At 40.4% G+C, this 17669-nt stretch overlaps 1 protein-coding gene and 1 long non-coding RNA gene across 3 annotated transcripts in view; one reads left to right on the top strand and one right to left on the bottom strand.

Moving 5' to 3' along the window:
* LOC144370898 (uncharacterized) overlaps positions 1–9515 on the top strand; it is a 47003-nt gene extending 37488 nt beyond the window's left edge. Inside the window, exons 2-3 of the long non-coding RNA XR_013430976.1 lie at positions 6349–6456; positions 8924–9515. This is a non-coding gene — a long non-coding RNA (uncharacterized LOC144370898). The remainder of the gene's footprint in view (positions 1–6348; positions 6457–8923) is intronic.
* Positions 1–11133, bottom strand: part of Pmfbp1 (polyamine modulated factor 1 binding protein 1) — a 157544-nt gene extending 146411 nt beyond the window's left edge. Inside the window, exons 1-2 of one of the 2 annotated variants that reach the window (XM_078032610.1) lie at positions 10934–11133; positions 10666–10833 (exon numbers count right to left, since the gene is read on the bottom strand). The gene's annotated coding sequence lies outside the window, so the exon portion shown is untranslated. The remainder of the gene's footprint in view (positions 1–10665; positions 10834–10933) is intronic. The other variant, XM_078032612.1, reaches the window with a different exon arrangement.
* Between the last annotated feature and the right edge of the window lie 6536 nt (positions 11134–17669).

Raw genomic sequence — 17669 nt, 5'->3', positions numbered from 1 at the left:
TAAAATGATGCAGGTGGATTCTACTGGTGGTTCTCCGACCTTTGTACCTTATATCCTATCCACAATTAAGTGCTGTCACTGCAAGCTGCAAGCTGGTTTCCTTGCTGTTCTGATCCTCCTCCCACAAAACCCAGAAGGAGAGGAGCAAGCAAGCAAGAAAGCTCCTTTTAAAGCACAGCCGCACTTCCACAGGTGCCTGCCTCCTACTGCCCTTTTTTATAATTTATGCTTTTTATATTTTTAATTTTTTTTTCTAGGATGTAAGAATATTTGAAGAATCTTATGAATCCATAATTGTTCTAAAAACCTTGCGGCCCACTTACCCTCGTTTGTTTCCCTGCTGGTTGAGAATTCTTCCAGCATCTCCCTCCATGCCTGTCTTGAATACTCAGAGTTGTGGGTTTTACCTTGAGTCATCTACTCCTTTCTCAGTTCAGAAAGCTCAAGAAGCAAAATGGAAAAGGGAATAACATGCACCTTGGAGCTAATAGAAGCAGTTGCACAGCTGATTGTAAATACCAAGGGCTGGGGATGTAAGTAGTAATAACCAGCCTTCCCTTGGGGACAGCTGGAGGAGGAAGCAGTCAAGAGCCTTTAGAGCAAAAAGGAGCCCGTGTCATGCTGTGAGGCCCTAAGTTCAACACACACACACACACACACACACACACACACACACACACACACACATGCAGGCACACAAGCCTGTGTGCTTAGGTTACAAACCTCTTTGCAGTGATTTGTTAGAAGACTCCAGTGCCTGGCCTCACACCTGGTTGCCATGGGCTGCAAGGCAGCTGCTGACTAGGGAACCAGGTACTGAAGAAGTTCTGGGTTTGACCTAGGCTTTGCCTCTTCCTTAAACTTCTCCCTACTTGAGTGTGTTCAAGCATAAACTGAGAAGTAATGACTCCTGCTTTATAAAGTTCACGTGAGGATTTCATATGGAGGTTATTTGAACGTGAATCTTGGGAAAAATGTTCAGGAAATGGAAGAGAATTCCCAATTGGCTGACCATAGCTGCTCTGGTTGTTAAGACCAGATTTTCAATTGTGAGATACTCTGGGAGCTTACACACACACACACACACACACACACACACACACACACACACACACACACAAAGGCTTGGGGAAAAAAGTAAGGTTTTGATATCTACTTGAAGGAAATTATTCAAAATCCTTTTAGGGCAAGGAGAAATATTATTTTTTCTCCTTTTAAGGGAAATAAAACCCCTTATTTAGGTTTCTGAGATTTGGAGACTTTTCCCATCCTCTTTCCTACATCTCCAGCTCTCATTCCCCAAAGCAGTAAGAACAGAGTTCTCAGCCTCTACACTGATGATTTATCCTGGTCACAGAGGGGACACCCGGCTAACTGAGGTTAACAGCTTTCTCGGTTTCATTTCAAAAAGACATTAGCATGGAGGCGCTATGAAATGCTGATATGCCAAATACTGATTCATTCACCTGCAGAGTTCACTATAAGGCAGGGACCTATTTGACAGGCAGGGCTGAGCTCCCAGCCTTTTCCTAAAGGGCAATCCCATAATTCATCTCCCAGTGCTAAATTACACCTGACACTTCACTGAAAGCTTCATGTGCACTCGCCCAACTGCAATAAGCCTAATGCAGAGGAGGGTTGAAAACTACCCAAGTATTCTTTTTGGAAATAATACAACTAGTTTGATTGTGGGAAGAAATATCTGTGAGATAAACAATCCCAGGCAGGATATGCCTTTGTTCTGTGGGAATATGAACTAGCCAGGGACACAGTTAAGGAGAGGCCACAGCAGGAGAGGTGGCAGTGATCAGGTCTTTGCCCAGCTGTGGCCATATGCATGGGGGCCTCTGAACTATGAATGATAACCGGAGCTATCCTGTCCTTGGACTGGTCTATTCACTAAAGGGTCTCCAAGCTTTTCTATAATCTGCGTTTCCCCTATTCTACCCTGATTTCAAATTTGCAGGATAGCATATTATAGGAAAACTGCAAAGTCATGGGCTCTTGCTGTTTGCCTATAGCTTCCTGCAGAAAGGCTGCGGGTAGGCATGGAAGAAGGTCAGTACCCATCCTTAGGCAGTAGGTCCTCCCAGCAGCCAAGGGATTTCCCATCCTGGTTAACTTGTTATCAGTCATGGTGAAACAAGCCACAGGGTGGAGTTGGTAGAAGACAAAAAAGAAAACAATAATAAAGCAACAACAAACAACTTGTCAAAAGCAGTCACAATCCAGCTTCCTTATCCAGTCCCTGTCTAGGACTTCTACTCTTCTAGGTTGCATGTAGGAATGAGGTGGGCACACGAGGCTTTAGTCTGTTCAAAGCTCATGGGAACTTGGGAGGGATGAGAGGGCAGGAAGTCATTATTTGATTGTATGTGAGGTGTTGGGGACACTACAGTGACCAGACAGACACAATGGTCTTCTCTCAAGGAGCTTCTGGTCCAATTTTGGAGACCTAAAATTTAAAAAGAGCTAAGATGACTGATGTGCACAGCTGGAGAGTGCCCAGTACTCATTTGGTGCTTGGGAACTGCTGAATGATGAAATTGTAAATAGGGTAAAAGCAAGAGAATGAGCTAAACACCATTAGGTGCCTTCTATGTCCCAGATTCCACCGGACGTCCTTCCATTATGTTATATAATTCAGCAGAGGATAAACTTAAAGTCAATGTCAGACCCTGGTATAAGGCTTCCAAAAAAGTCTCTTAAATGGAATGCACACGAGAAGCCTCGATGCTTAGGAGAAAGACCCCAAGAGTAGATGTCCATAAAACTTGGGCATAAGTAACAAGCCTGACATTTATCAATGGTATAGTGTAAGTCTTTTGTCTCCTCTGAGCCTCTGTTTCCACATCTCTGAGTCAAGGGTGGGAATACTTCCCTTACAGTATGGTCAAGAGGATTGGATAGAATGGAGAATATGAAAGGGCTTTGATAGTAAGTAGGATTCTGCTCTTTCTCAGTAAAAGAAAAATCAAATTTTATACAGACTACTCGTTAAGAGTTCATTATGTTTTTAAACAATGAAATTTTATGATTTTGAAAATTTGAACAACCAAATAATGTTTTCAAAATGGTGTTTGGGGACTTTTTTTTGTCAGGAGTCCTATAAGCCAAAGTTCTCTCAAGATGATTATTTGCCTTGTCTTCATTACATATTTGGAGAAATGACTGATATTCCAGTATCCATTGCCTTAAGCAAATTAAAATGAAAAAATTATGTGTATTTATTTCCTAGTGATCTTCTGTTCCTGTCATCTTTACAAAAGCAAAGCATCACCTCTATGAAATTTTACTCTCTGCTTTTCGCCCATGTTTTTATTGGGGCATTACAGGTGTACTAATAGTGGGTTTCACTATTACATATTTGTTCACGCACACAACATAACAATATCATTTAGTCCATTTGGTTCCCCAGTATTTCCTCTTTCCCTTCTCTCCTCCCTCCTCTGGTTCCTTTCCTCTCCTCTACTGGTCTCCTTTGATTTTCAAGAGATCCCTGGCCCACCTTTCTTTTCCTTTTTCCTCTCCAGCTCCCACATGAGGGAAAACATATGACCATGGACCTTCTGAATTTGGCCTATTTTGCTTAAAATCATGGCCTCAAGTTCCACTCATTTTCCTGCAAAAAACACGATTTCATTCTTCTTTAGGACTGAACAAAACTCCATTGTCTACTTTTATCTCTAGCGCTTTCCCTGCTCTAACCGTGCCTTGGTTTCGTGACACCTCCTATGTCAAAATCTGTGAATTCTGTCATCTCCTTCCCTTTCTCCTTCCCCAGGTAATTAGAGAGGAGGTTATATGACATGGACCCATGTGGACATGGGTCCTCATAGATGAGGTGGACACTATCTCCCACCTAAATGTGAGGGACTGACATTTGTCACTGCTTTTTGTTTACGGTCCTTCAGCCAATTTTCGATCTATGTGACCATGCACATATTCAACCCAATTTGAATTAATTTTGCAAGTGAAAATTCATGGAGCAGTGTATCAAATGCTTTAGTAAAATCCATATATATTACCTCTAGTGCATTCCCTTCACCCATTAATCTTGTAATGCGATTTAAAAGAGTGATCACATTTGTCTGGAATGATTTGTCCTTTATCCATTCCCAAAGCTGTCTCGTGCGCTTGGGCTCCATTATCCTCTACAGCCTTTCAGTTTTTCTCTCTTAACATCTGATTCGTTATATCGTTAGGCACAGGGTTTACATTTCTCCAGATGATAATTACTGAGGACACCTTTTTCTGTGCAGAAAGTATTTAAAAATTTTCAAGAATTTTTAAAATGTTCATTGTCAAAAATAATTTCCATTGTTAAATTCATAAGAAAATTGCCTTAATACATAAGAAAATAATCATAAGAAAATTGCTTTAATAATCCAAGAAAATAATCATAAGAAAATTGCTTTAATAATCTTTCTTGGTTTCCTTTAAGATAAGTGTCTGTTGTAAAGTTCAGGATAGTATTTAAGCTATTTTTCCTATTCTGCTTGTTGGGATTGTGTTCCCAGAGTCATTTTCCCTTGTACCCAGGAAATATGTGCACAGCCTTGTGTAAAGTTAAGGGTGATCTGATCATAAATATCAAATTCTTACTGGAATGCTAAAATGATCATCTTCACTAAGAATGTCTATATTTATTTGCAAAAAAAAAAAACCCACAAACAAACAAACTTAGCAATGTTTCTCTGTGTGTATTTAGATCAACTTGCCTCCTCTCTCAAAATATTTCTCACCTTTTAGGTTTAGGTAGAGTTTTCCCCCTGAAGAGCTCAAAGGTTATACAGCAAATCGGTAAATGGAGAGTAGTAGTTAACAGAAAATGGAAGATGTTTCCAAAAGAGTGGGAGAGCAGGAATGAGAGGCATGACAACCAAAGAAAAGAATGATGAAGTCAGAGAGACAGGCGAAAGACCATACATAAGCGAAACTTTAGAACTAGAAACACAGTCCCATCAGTTAAGCCCATGGGCAGCTTTCTTTCCAAAGGTGACGAGGCTTAAATGGAGCTGATCCTTGGAGATCAATCCCTTGGCTCTCATCCTTCCCACAAGCTACTTCTTACTTACTGTCATAGTCACTGTCTGGTTTTTCCTCTATTTCTTACCCACACACCGTTTAGGAATGCTAGTGGAAAGAAGGGCTGAGAATCCTGCTTTTCAACTTTTTTTCCCCACAGTGGGTGGTGAGTGCTGAAACAAGGGCAAGGCCCTGGAGGCTGTTTAGCATCTGCTCCCTAGATCTTTACCAAAGGACCCTGAGAAGACACCACTTGTAGGAAACATGCAGGGGATGTGGGTCAGTGCCTTATTAAATGATGAGGTGAAATTAACTTTATCTAAGTTAAGATGTTAGAAGTTTATATAAATCAGATTCAATTTAGTAACGTAGTGAGGCTGACTAGCATATTTCAGATATTCCATAAGGCGTACTGAATGTCACTGAACTGTTAATCAAAGACTCAGGTTCCTCATATGCTGTGCATTGGAAAACTGAATGGAAGACAGCTACTAGACAATAAAAATGGCTATAATTTTCCCCCCAATTTTATCTCTATTCTGATATCTGTCTTCTTCCTGTAATAAACAAACACAATGCAGATCAAAATCAACTTGTACCCAGGAAATATATAGCTTCACATTGATATGTGAACACCCATTCATTTGGATAGGAATGGCAAGTATTTATTACAGGCAAGGGAGACGTGCATACAAAATTAAGTCAATATGCATGAATAAGTCCTGATTTTTATATGACATTAATATTGAGAAGCTGAGTACACATCTGATAGCATACCTTCCTCTGTCTTTATCCTACATAAAGTATTTGTGCTGAGGACTTAGGAAGCTTATTATTAGTGTTCTATTTTTCGAGGACATATTAACGATGATTCAAGTACATAGTCTTAGGGAGGACTCACTCATTATACATGTGCCCTAACATTAAAGTCATCTTCCCTGTCTTTTGAAATTTGACTGATAAAGCCCTTGAAAGAGGAAGAAATCCTTTTATCTCCATGCCCTTCCTGCCCCTTTCTCTTGCCTGTACAAATGAGAACCTACAAGAAAAGAAACAAGTCTGAACCTGGGATATTGTTATTATCAGGTCATTAACACGTGCTCATGGTTTCTAAGAGGTTGTAACTTGAGAGTCGCACTGAAAGGGGAACAGAATGAGTCCATGTGGTCATCTGACACTCTGGGATCCAAAGGGATCACTGATAGAAAATTTGACTTAAGCAAACATTCAAGCTACTGACTTTTAATTTTCTATTTTAAGATCATAGTCTATGATGTATGGTTCCCTTGTCTTTGAGTTTTCCTCTCTCTTCCTTTTCAGTGTCTAGTGAGCCCCGGCTACATGCCAGATATTGTGCCAAGTGGTGGTAAAAAGTCTATAAAGCATGACCCATGCCCTCAAGAATGTGTGCTCCTGTAGGAATGACAGGTAAGTAAGTTAATACAGACCTCGTGGAGCGCCAAGTGCTAGGTTGGAGAGGCTGTAGAGTGCTCTTGGGGCACAGAAGAGTGGCAGCTGAGTCCCCTTGGGGGAACATTGGTAAAGTTTTATAGAAGAAATGGTGCTTTAGTTGGGTTTTGAAAAATGAGTAGAAATGACGTAGAAGAGGTGTTTTTAACCTGCACCCACTGATTTCTAAGGAGTAGATGGATAGAATTCAGCAGGCCTATGACATGGGTAGAGAACAAAACCTTTTCTTTTCTCTAACTTTGAACCATTATTTATCACTCCCTTCAATTATAAACATAGATTATAAATCACAGCAACATTCACAGTACCCGTGACTGTATCACCAATAGAAATCACAGCCATCATATCATATCCATATAAGACATTGTTGTAGGTTTTTCAAAATATCCTTTAGGCTCAACATTGCCATAGGAGTAGCTTCACTATTGCACTTTATCAATGAATTAATAAGAAGCACACATTATCATACCAGAAACTTTTTAATATTTAATTGATTTTAATATCTTGGTAATTTAATTTCCATATAAATTGGTTTCCTTTGTCATTTGACATGTTTTATTTTATGCACACTTAAGTGCATTATTTCAGAAGCATCCGTAAGATTTATCTCTATGGCAAACTGGCAATGGGATACAAGACACAGCAAAGTTTAAGAACCCTGAATGGGGAGGAGTTTGGGGAAAAGCAGGAAAAGGAAACACTTCTCTATGACTTTAAGCATTTCATTTTGATGCTTCAAATCACACAATGTTTCTTTAAAACAAATGTTGATATGTATCAAGAAAAAACATGTAGGTAACAATTTTGCAAAATATAGTGGGCAATATGTGCTCACCATATTTTCATAAGGACATGTTCCTAGGAAACAAACCTATTAAGCATATTAACAGTGCATACAGAATTTCTGAGACTAACAAAAATGGTCCCTCCTGATATCAGCTTCTGCAGCAGATTGTGGTAGGATAAAGGCCAAGGAAAGATGCCTGAAATACTTATTTGCTACTTTTATTTGCATTGGTAGGATGCTACAGACAATTAAAATCAACCAACATTTGCCTTACAAGCATTTCAATGGTTGTAACAGACGCTGGAAATATAGAATATGCTAAGCTGCTATCAAACATTAACGGAGGCAGCTGGTAGTTGTGGAAAGAACACTTGACCAGGGGTGCATAGCTTCAGGTCACAGCCTCAAGTCTGACATTAATATTTGTGGCACCTTGTGCATGTTTCATTGTTGGAGATAATGACTCTTGTTTTAACTTATAAGTTTGCTCTGAGGATCAAATGAGTATGTTGAGATGATTAGAAAGGTTTGAAACATAATATGTATATTATTATTATGAAAATAGTGAAATACCACCATAATTACATTTTATGTCATATAGAAACAACAGTGAAATTTTATTATATCCTTGCATTATAAAATATATTGAAGGTATAACTTTATAGAGAAATAGAATTGAAAAATAGATCTGTATGTGTAAAATACAAGATGCAAATGTATCAGGCAAATCTATCTATAACACAGGAGCTAAATTCCTATAAGACTGTAGACAATAAAACATAAGTGACTAGATGATTCCATAATACAATCAATTCCCTATATCTGGCATCCAAGCTTTCAAATATGACCTGTAGCACAAGATAGCAATGAACTTATCTGTTATTTATATTTAGTGGCACTAAGATCACAAATACATACACATTTCATTAATGAAGCATATTCAATATTAAAATTTAGATAAGTTTCTCCAAATAAGCTTCTTCTTCAGAGGAATCATGCAAGCAAATATTGACAAATATTATAAACAATAGGCGAAAATGCAGATCTTGTTTTTCCCCCCTTAAAAAAACCCTATTCTTATTATGTTTTTCATTATAATCTAGCAGAGGAGGATTTAAGTACCAGCCTGGGCCTTCCATTCTCTAGGTCAATATTAAAGTTTATTTCTATGGTAAAATACACCTTTTACATTCTGGGTGTTATCATGTAAACCAAACAAAGAGAACTGCATTCCAATCCTCTCCATTACCACAAAAGCATACAAGTTACTAACCAGAACATTCTTCCATTTTTTGTTTGAAGTCTTTTTCATTCTCATGCATGCTGAGAAACATTCTTAAGCCAAGGCTATTGAAATTCTACCTGTGAGACTTTTATTTTATATAAATTATATAAGCCAAATGGTCCAAAATACTAACCCTTAACTGCCAATTCAAATAGTCCCTAACCCTCAATCATGTGCTAAAAGAGACAAATGAGCTATATTTGAGTTCTGAAACTAATACCTCTGGATAAAAAGGGTGGGGAAGCAAAGCTTAATTTGCATCTGGGAAAGACACAGTTAATATGAATGAGAGAGAAATGTAGAACACTATTCTAACTTGCTTATGTTCATTTCTTCCCAATGAACACCTGCAGGAAGATACACAGACATTTATGGGCTGACCCACGTGGACTGAAATGACCGAACATTTTAAAATCAGAGAAGCGTGGCTGTGTGGTATAGTGAGTGCTTAGTGCCTGGCATGGTTGAAGCCATAGATTTTACCTTCAGGATCACCAGCAAACAAACAAAATTGGGAGACACAAAATCCAAAGAACTCTCTTTACCTCCTATGCAGTGTATGCACACCCATGATGACCAACATAAGATTAAAAGTACTTAAAATTTTTGTAGTATAAATTATAAATTAATGGAACCTGCTTCAAATAGACCCACAAAGACACACCACTCAAGATACAAGCAACAAAGCAAGACAGACACCTGATAAAAATACTCAGAAGTTCCCAAACTGAAAAAATTGCATCCTGAACACCAAAGTGTATGATGGATTTAGGAGTGAACAGATTTATGTCTTATGACTGATGCAGGTGAGCAAAATAGGGTTCAGAACAGAGAACACAGATGCATAAATGACGGGTTTAAGGAGCTAAGTGAATGAGTTTCAAGCCCTACCACCTAAATTTCATCCTAAAGTCCTAAAAATTAAAGCTGAATGGTTTCAATCTTTTCTAAGGTTGTCCTTTCGGTGGACAAAGCTTTGATCAACAGTCTCAGTCTTGCCAGGTGGCTTCAGGGACTCTGCCCCTCAGTAGTTCCCCAATATCATCCTTTCTTTTTCCATTCTCTTGGGTGAGAAAGGTTTTGTTTACTTCATGGGAGCCCAAATTTATGAGGTGCTGAGAAATAGGAGTGTGAGGCCCTTCAAGTTGTTCTCCTAGATTTAACACAGCAAAGCAAGCCAAAGCAGGGTCCCGGCATTGGTTAACACATTTGCTCTGGGAAGCCTTTTTGTTACAGGATCCAAACAGATGCCCAAATAAAAGCAAAAACAAAGCAATAACTAAAAATGTCTTCCCCCGATCCCCCCAAATAGCCCATCCCTTTCTAAGTCCAGGCTCCTGAATGCATAAGAAACTGTGTAGCCTTGACCAGAGGAGCACCCCCTCCTCAGCTGGAGGCAGCATTCAGAAAGAATAGATTTTTTTCCAGCTTCTGATAGTCTGAGACATTGTGCCTGTCACTCAGGGTGAGCAAAATAGGGTGCAGAACAGAGAACGGAGATGTATAATAAAAGATGTAAGAGAATGAGAAGAGTACACAAAGTAGAGAGACAGTAGTGATTGATACCAAGCCTAATCCTGGGATGGGCCATTCTCCCTGTGCCTATAAGAAGCTTCTCAGCTATTTTAATTATAAATATTTATATCCACGGAAGCAAATTCAGAAGGATTTATATCCCAGGGGAGTGCAGATCAATAGATCTGAGCAAACCTCATCTCTAGGCTGACCACTTAACACTGTTATCACCGATTAGGGCTGCTTGGCCCTCCGGGAGGGTGTCAGTTCCCCTCTTGTCCTCCATAGGTCCACCCCATTCTTGGCCCCAAGAGGAAATCAATATCAGGATGCAAGGATCGATGTCCAGGACATCTGCTTGGCTGCAGTGGCTCACCTTAGGATCGCAGTTTGGTTAGCCCTTGTCGATCCGGCAACCCACCCTCCCCAACGCATCCTCCCAGAACTGTGGGTTTCCCGATTTTGATCTTTAGTTCATTAACTGAAATCAGCCAAAATGCTGCCGACTCTTTTTGCGTAAGAAAAAAAAAAAAAGACTTGGTTATTATTTGCCTCACTTTCCAAAAGTGAAGAAACTTACCAGACCTCAAGGATTGGGTCAGAGTCGATTTCTTGCCTCATGGCCAGGGCTTGCTTCCTGCTGCCGACTGGGAGCGACTGGAGCTGGCTGGATTACTGTTCCAGGTTTGTCTGCAGCTCCCTATGCTTGGTCTGCAGTTGATAGATCCTCTGCTCCTGAAGCATCCAGCTATTGACCCGCCCAGGGAAAGAAAGAAAAAAATGGGAAAAAAATCAATTAATACTAAACAGCTTAACAAAACCCTGCATAGCATAGGCCTGAAGCTTACAGGGTAGGAGTTGGGGTGGTCTCAGTGGCAACAGTGGTTATGGGGACAGGCTCAGCCAGCTAGAAAAGCTGATGTTCCAGGGACAGGAAGCCAATATGGTAGGCGTGAACACACACGCATTCTCTCTCTCTCTCTCTCTCTCTCTCTCTCTCTCTTTCACAGCAGCTTTAGTCTGGGAGCAGAGAGGACAGTTGCAGGTACATATTCATTGTGAACTGGTGGAGAGTGACACAATCACCAAAACAGAAGGGCTGTGATCCAACTCATAGAGCAAATGGATGTTTTTCAGTTTTGATTTTTTTCTCTCTTCCTCTTTTTGGAGGGAGTGGAAGGGAAGGCGATACTGTTTTGTTCTGAAAAGGTAATACTGTTTTACGTGTTACAGGAGAGTGAGCCCAGGTATTTCTTCGTGCGTCTCCCGATCACACCACCACATGCACACACACGAAGCATTTTTAAGGGGGGGGGACAAGGAAATGGGGGAGCACCATACCTCAGCTGCCAGGCCCTCTGTCTTCTGCAGGAGCTGGCTTTGAAGGCGTGGGATTTTTGCATCCCGCCGTTCCAGCTGTAAAGAGTTTACATAGGGAGGGAGCAAGGAAGGATCATGAATGTCAACCAATGAGCAATTAGCATGACAAGACTAAAGTATTGATCCACTAAAGCTCACGGCTCTGCTGTAGCCCCAGAGCTAGAGCGGCTCCCCTGTCACTAACAGTGCATTTCGGAAGCCTGTGCTATAGGGCTACTTTTTTTTGTAGCCCTGATTCCCTTCTTGGGGATGGGGAAGGTAGCACCCTCATGCTGCCCGTCAGGATCATCTCCATCCCTGGTACGAAGCTGCCAAGAAGAAAATAAAGAAGGTAAAGATTTTGGCTGTCCTGTTTCATTCATTTTTTTAAAAATGCAGCTCCCTCCTGATGGCACCAGGCATTTCTATGTATTGATTGGAGAGAGGCTAGGGCGAAATCCCGGCCTGACAGCTGGGGCTGGAACTTGTGTGGCTTTCCATTTTGCACGGCCAGAAGCAAAGTGCCTTCTACAGAACCAAACTCCTGCTCAATCCAAACACATCCTTCATGGGCATATTTTACTCATTTTAAACTTGTGGGCCAAGATGGGAGGAGGGAATATGCTGTTTCACTGAAGAGACACCCTTATTCCTAGGTGTAAGTCTACAAGACAACAAAAGAGACAATGATGGAGTTTGCAGCTCGGCAGATATGGTGTTTAGATGGACACTAGCCAGGTGATGTTGCCCCTGTAATGTTCTTCATTCTCACCACCGATTCCTTTCTTTGGCCCCCTCCACCACATGCATGCCAAACTTTTCTTCATCATTTCTGCTACTCCCCACCCCATCTCTCCCATGCCTTCACCAATTCTTAAATTGTTTTTCCAAGGTCTTTCCACACCTTTTTAAAAAGACCTAATAGCATTCCATTTCCACAAAATCTCCCAAGTAGTGGTAACCGTGTGCTCTGTGAGCTTCTACTTGAGCCCAAATCTCCCCTTACAATAGGGACATAATGATGAACCATACAGATGTGGCTTGTTCACACAAAGAGCTTATAGAATAGTGGAATGAATAAGCCCCTCATTATGATCATCCCTCCATCCATATGCCCATCCACTCATCTATTTGTTGATTTGTTCAATTGATGTTTATCAAGAACTTGTCTATTGTCAGGAATTACCCTTAGGTAAAAAGGTAAGGCAGAGACATGAGTGCTTGCCTAATAATCATTTTTCTCCTTTTCTTCCCAGGTACACAGAGTAATCTTCATTTCCCAGCTGTTTTGCATGGGGGCAATTAGATCTGATTCGATCTGACCAATAGAATGTGGGTGAAAGAGTAGTGTGCCTGGCCTGGGTGATTAAAAACTTCCCGCATAATCCTTCATTTCTTTCCCTTCCAATGTGACCTTGTTGGTAACATATTGGTGACAGGGATGCATCGCAACCTGGGTTTCTGGGAATCCAATTGGAGAAAAGTGGCATGACTCACTTTAGAATATGGCAAGAGTAATTAATTTGCAGAGTGTTGAATGATGGTGATTTTAGGATTGTTGATGTCAATGTGAGCTTAGCAGCTAGTGTTAATTTTACTGACTAATAAAAACAGTGCACAAAAACATACATGACCCTTGCTTTCACGTAGAGTTTACAATCTACTGGGTGAGAGACATGCTAAAAAAAAATAATTACAAAAATAAATATAAGTCACGGTTGTGATAAGCACAATAAAGGAGAGGTGTCTGGGGCAATATACACACATGTCAGAGGAAACAGGCCTAGATGACTGCCATTGTGTACTTATACTGAGATCTGGAATGGTGAGTAAACTGGGGGTGTTCCAGGAAGAGAGGGCAGAGTGTGGCAGGTTGCTATGATAAGGAAGAGTTAGGTACAATCTAGAATCTAAAAGAACCCTAGACTACAGAGAGTAGACTACAGAGAACGTGAAGGGATATAACTGCAACATAAGAGTGGAGAAAGAAGCAAGGCCAAGTCCATCCCGGGCCTTAGAGGTTATAGATTTCAGAATCTGTCTTAAGACCATTGGGCAGCTATTCAAGATTTTATGCGAGGTTAATAAACAAATCACACTTGTATTTTGAAAAGGTCTCGCTGGCTGTAGCATGAAGAATGAGTTGACAGTTTCATTTCCACCCATATGGTAGACCAGATAACCTCAAAACCTTTATACCCCAAATGTTAAGATATTCTGAATAAAATAGAACACGCATTCTTTTAAATAAAGGGCTAAATTTGCAAGTAGGGCACTCCCCGAGCACCAGATCCAAAGAGAGAACTGAAATGAGGGCAGGAAGCCCTGGGAACTTATCTGCCTTGAGGAGCTTGGCCCAATCTCAGTGACTGCAGGAATTGGCTTTTAGCACCCATCTGGGGACAGGGGCCCGTGGGAGTTAATAAGTTGGAACTGAGATCTCCACACAACACTGGGACTCTTGGCCTAGGGAAAAATAACCCATCTGTGGTCACAACAGGGTTTGTCTTTTCTTGGCCCATAAGTCTCCCCCCGAGAATTTGTGACTAAGACTTATAGAGTTTGGGGATTTATATTTATAATCCACCAAGTTCAGAAACCTCTAAGCTGAAATATTAAAATCAAACTTAGTCTCAGTCCAGTAATATCACTATGGCATTTGGCAGGAGAAAACCTCAAAATACTCTGGAGAGCCACACCTTTATGTGGGTCACCTATGATTCTTGATGACAAAGGATGGCTGAGGCTAGACCCACGTGCTCCAAAATCAAAACCAGTGAGTGCTACGCAAAGCAAACAGCAGAATGAGGCTTCTGAGAATTTCAGGTGATAGAATAGTCTGATAGAAACTGCCAAAAGTATGTCTAACACTATTAAAGACATAAAAGAAGGTACCAAAACCATGCAAAAATAATAATGGATTATGAAAAAAGATAATAAACTGAAATGGATGCGAATAATGCAGCCAAATCAAGAATGTATCTTACCAAACATACAGGACTCTTGGTATATATCAAGATTTAGGAAGCAATCATATTCTTTTCCCCTTTTCATTCCTTATGTTAAATATGTGATTTTTTATAGGACAAACTTCTCAGCTGCTCTGTTAGTGACATCAAATATATAAGGACATAATGACTGCTCTAGAGACAGGAAACATTTTCCATATTTAAAACTGATGGTCAGCTCATAAGACATTCTCTCTGTTATGATTGTTGAAATGTCTCATAAAGGAAAATATCATCTCAGTGTGATTTCTTTGCTTCTTTGCACTCTTCAGCTCCATGTTCTCTTTCCAGCTGGGCACAAATTGAGGACACTGGCCTTTTCAATGGTGGACAAAGAGACATAATGGGAGCGAGGTGGCAAACATCAAAGGAAAGCTCAAAATAAGGAAGGCTCATTATTTTATCAGAAACTTTTTTTCCCTTTCTACTGTTTAAAACATTATTCCTATGCTTCATAAAAGAAGTAGGAAGAAGTGAGGTACTGACATCAAGAGGTTACCTGATCAGCCTGAGCTGGTGTTCCGGATGAACCAAATCCCAGCCCTGGTTCAGGTTGAAGTGAGTTTTTTTTTTTTTTTAAATATTGGAGAGTCTTAGATGAAACTACAGGATTCCAAGGTTAGAAGAAATCAAGGTGACTTCACTCACATCTGCCTTGTGAGACATTGATTATCATTGCCATCGTCACTATCTTTTACTGAAGTTCAACTCTCTGCCAGATTGTGTGCTAGCTATTTCATTAACAGAAAACTTCTACAGAATGGGCATTGATATCCTAATTTATTGGATGAAAAATGACTCCAATGTTCCCAATTTATAAAAGAGCCAGGGGTAGGATAAACACCCCAGCTTTCTTTAGCAGATTTTAAACAGAGGCAAAGTATTCAGAGCCCTAAGCAGAAGAGGAGCTGACAGAGAACTTAAGTGTGTAGCTTCAAAGCAAGCTGAGTTCTGAGCAGCCAACAAGACACAACTGAGCTCAACTATATTCATTTCTCTCCCGATGGAGAACGCAGATCTATCCAAGTGGGAGAGAGATTTTAAATAGCAATGGTGTATAGAGTCTACTGTACCATGGAGAGCTGTTTGTGACGTCAGTTTTTTTCTCACTTAACACTGACATCCCATCCATCCACAAGAACAGCTGTTGATCCTTTCTGATGTATTAAGTCTGTTCCCACCACTACCCCAAATTCATCCTGGTCCATCATATCATGCCCCAGAAACTTCCTAATGGGCCCTTCCTTCCTCTACTCTGGCACCTCAACATCAATCCTTCTCACAGTAGCCAGGTGATCTTTTACAAATGAAACCAGACAATGTCACTTCCTTGCTTAAAACTCTCCAAGGGTTTCCCATTACACTTTGACTAAAATTCCACTTCTTGGTCAAGGTCTGCCTGGCCCTACAGGTTCTGGCCAGTACCCCTTGACTGGAGTCTCTGGGCCACCTTTCTGATCTGGAAACACTCCAGGGCCCAGGTGTGTTAGGTGCTCACAGCTCTCTCTTGCCTGGAGTGCTCTGTCCCCAAGTCTTCACTTGACTGCTCCTGTTGTCCTTTAGGCATTGGCTCAAACATCACCTTTTTAGAGCCTCCTGCCTCAGGCCAATCTCTATCTTCTACCCCTTTGTTATCTTGCTTTTAAACACCACATCTCCATCACCAATCATGGTGCCTGGCATGTGGACACTCAACAGTATTTACAAAATGAATACATGGGGTTCATAACATCTTTGATACCTGTTATCTTCCAAGACAGAGGAAAAATGAGATGCCTAACGATTAGGGAAACTTATTTTTAATAAGTAAGTCCTAGAAAGGAAGTCTTTAAGTCTGTTTTCTTAAGATAAACACATAAGGTGGCTCCTGGCAACCCCTGGCAATCCTTGGCTTGTAGTGGCAGCATTATGATTTCTGCCTCTGTGTCACAGGACCTCCCTCCTAGTCAGTGTACCCTCTTCTTTCCTATTAGGATGCCAGTTTTTGAGGCTTGAGACCCAACCAAATCCAACAACCAACTCTTAACTAATTATATCTGCAGACACCAAATAAGGCCACATTCTGAGATTCTGGGTGGGTATGAACTTTTTTGGAACACTATTCAACCCACTACACATGGGCAGTATCAACTGCAAATGCCTCTCCTTCCTGTTCTTTCTAAGTTTCCTTATGCTCTTTGAGAGAGCAGCATCCTATTTATTTTCTCCTCACATTTTGTTCTCTTCCCTGTCTGTGACTCATGTCCACTGGTTGTTATGCCTGTCCTTCCCTCCAATAGGAATACTTCTGTTAACTGTCTGTTTGGAGGAATCACACACACCCACACATATTACCCATCTGCAATGTAGATGCAATGTAATGGGTTTTCATTAGAAAGTTTTCTAGGATATGGAGCTGAGGAAGTACCAAATTTGGAGAATTAGATTCTGACTGGAAGTATAAAGGCAATGAGGCCATGGAATAAATAGCCAGTGATTCCAGGCTGTGGTAGAGGTAGACTGCAGGGACATTCATCAGTACCTGTAACAAATCACAGGGTTCCTATTAATAGTTACATAAGTAGGATTGTTTCAGTGTAGGACTTGAGGTTTACAATTTTCATGATGTTCTTTCCTATACCAAAGGAAAGTATACTCAAAAGACTATGCCTTAGAATGTCTTGGTACGAATCCATTTTGAGCTCCATTCCAAAGGTTCCATTTCATATGCATATTCCTGAAGTATCCACAGCCATGGTCTTTATATAACAGCATCTCATGTTCATAGATGCCGTGGTCTTTGAAGATCTTTTCTGTCATTTATTTAATTTTTATGATTAGGTTATAGAAGAGAGGAGAACTCACATGGATGAAGAATCATTTGTGTTTTCTTTGTTTGTAATTTTAATTTGCTCTCTGTCTCCCTGACTATAGTTATAAACGGTTCCTACTATTATGAAGAGTCTCTATTGCTGAAAAAAAATTTTAATCTACTAGAGGAAATTTCTTCATCTCAGGACTCAATATCCTGTCTCGATTTCTTCTCCAGGAGAAAATTATAAAGATTCCATTACGATAAGCTGGTACATAGTAGGAATTCAATCAATATTGATTTCTTTTGGAAATTCAAAGCAGTATTTTGATTCAAGTTGTACTAGAGGAATAAACAGAAATAGTTATTTATTCAGGGAAAGGAAGGTAGTATTAGGACAACACCCAACAATGCACCACATGCACT

The sequence above is a fragment of the Ictidomys tridecemlineatus genome, chromosome 15, assembly GCF_052094955.1.
Source record: "Ictidomys tridecemlineatus isolate mIctTri1 chromosome 15, mIctTri1.hap1, whole genome shotgun sequence".
NCBI classification, from domain to species: Eukaryota; Metazoa; Chordata; class Mammalia; order Rodentia; family Sciuridae; genus Ictidomys; species Ictidomys tridecemlineatus.
The sequence above is the reverse complement of the archived record's forward strand: the minus strand, read 5'-3'. Positions and strand labels throughout refer to the sequence as shown.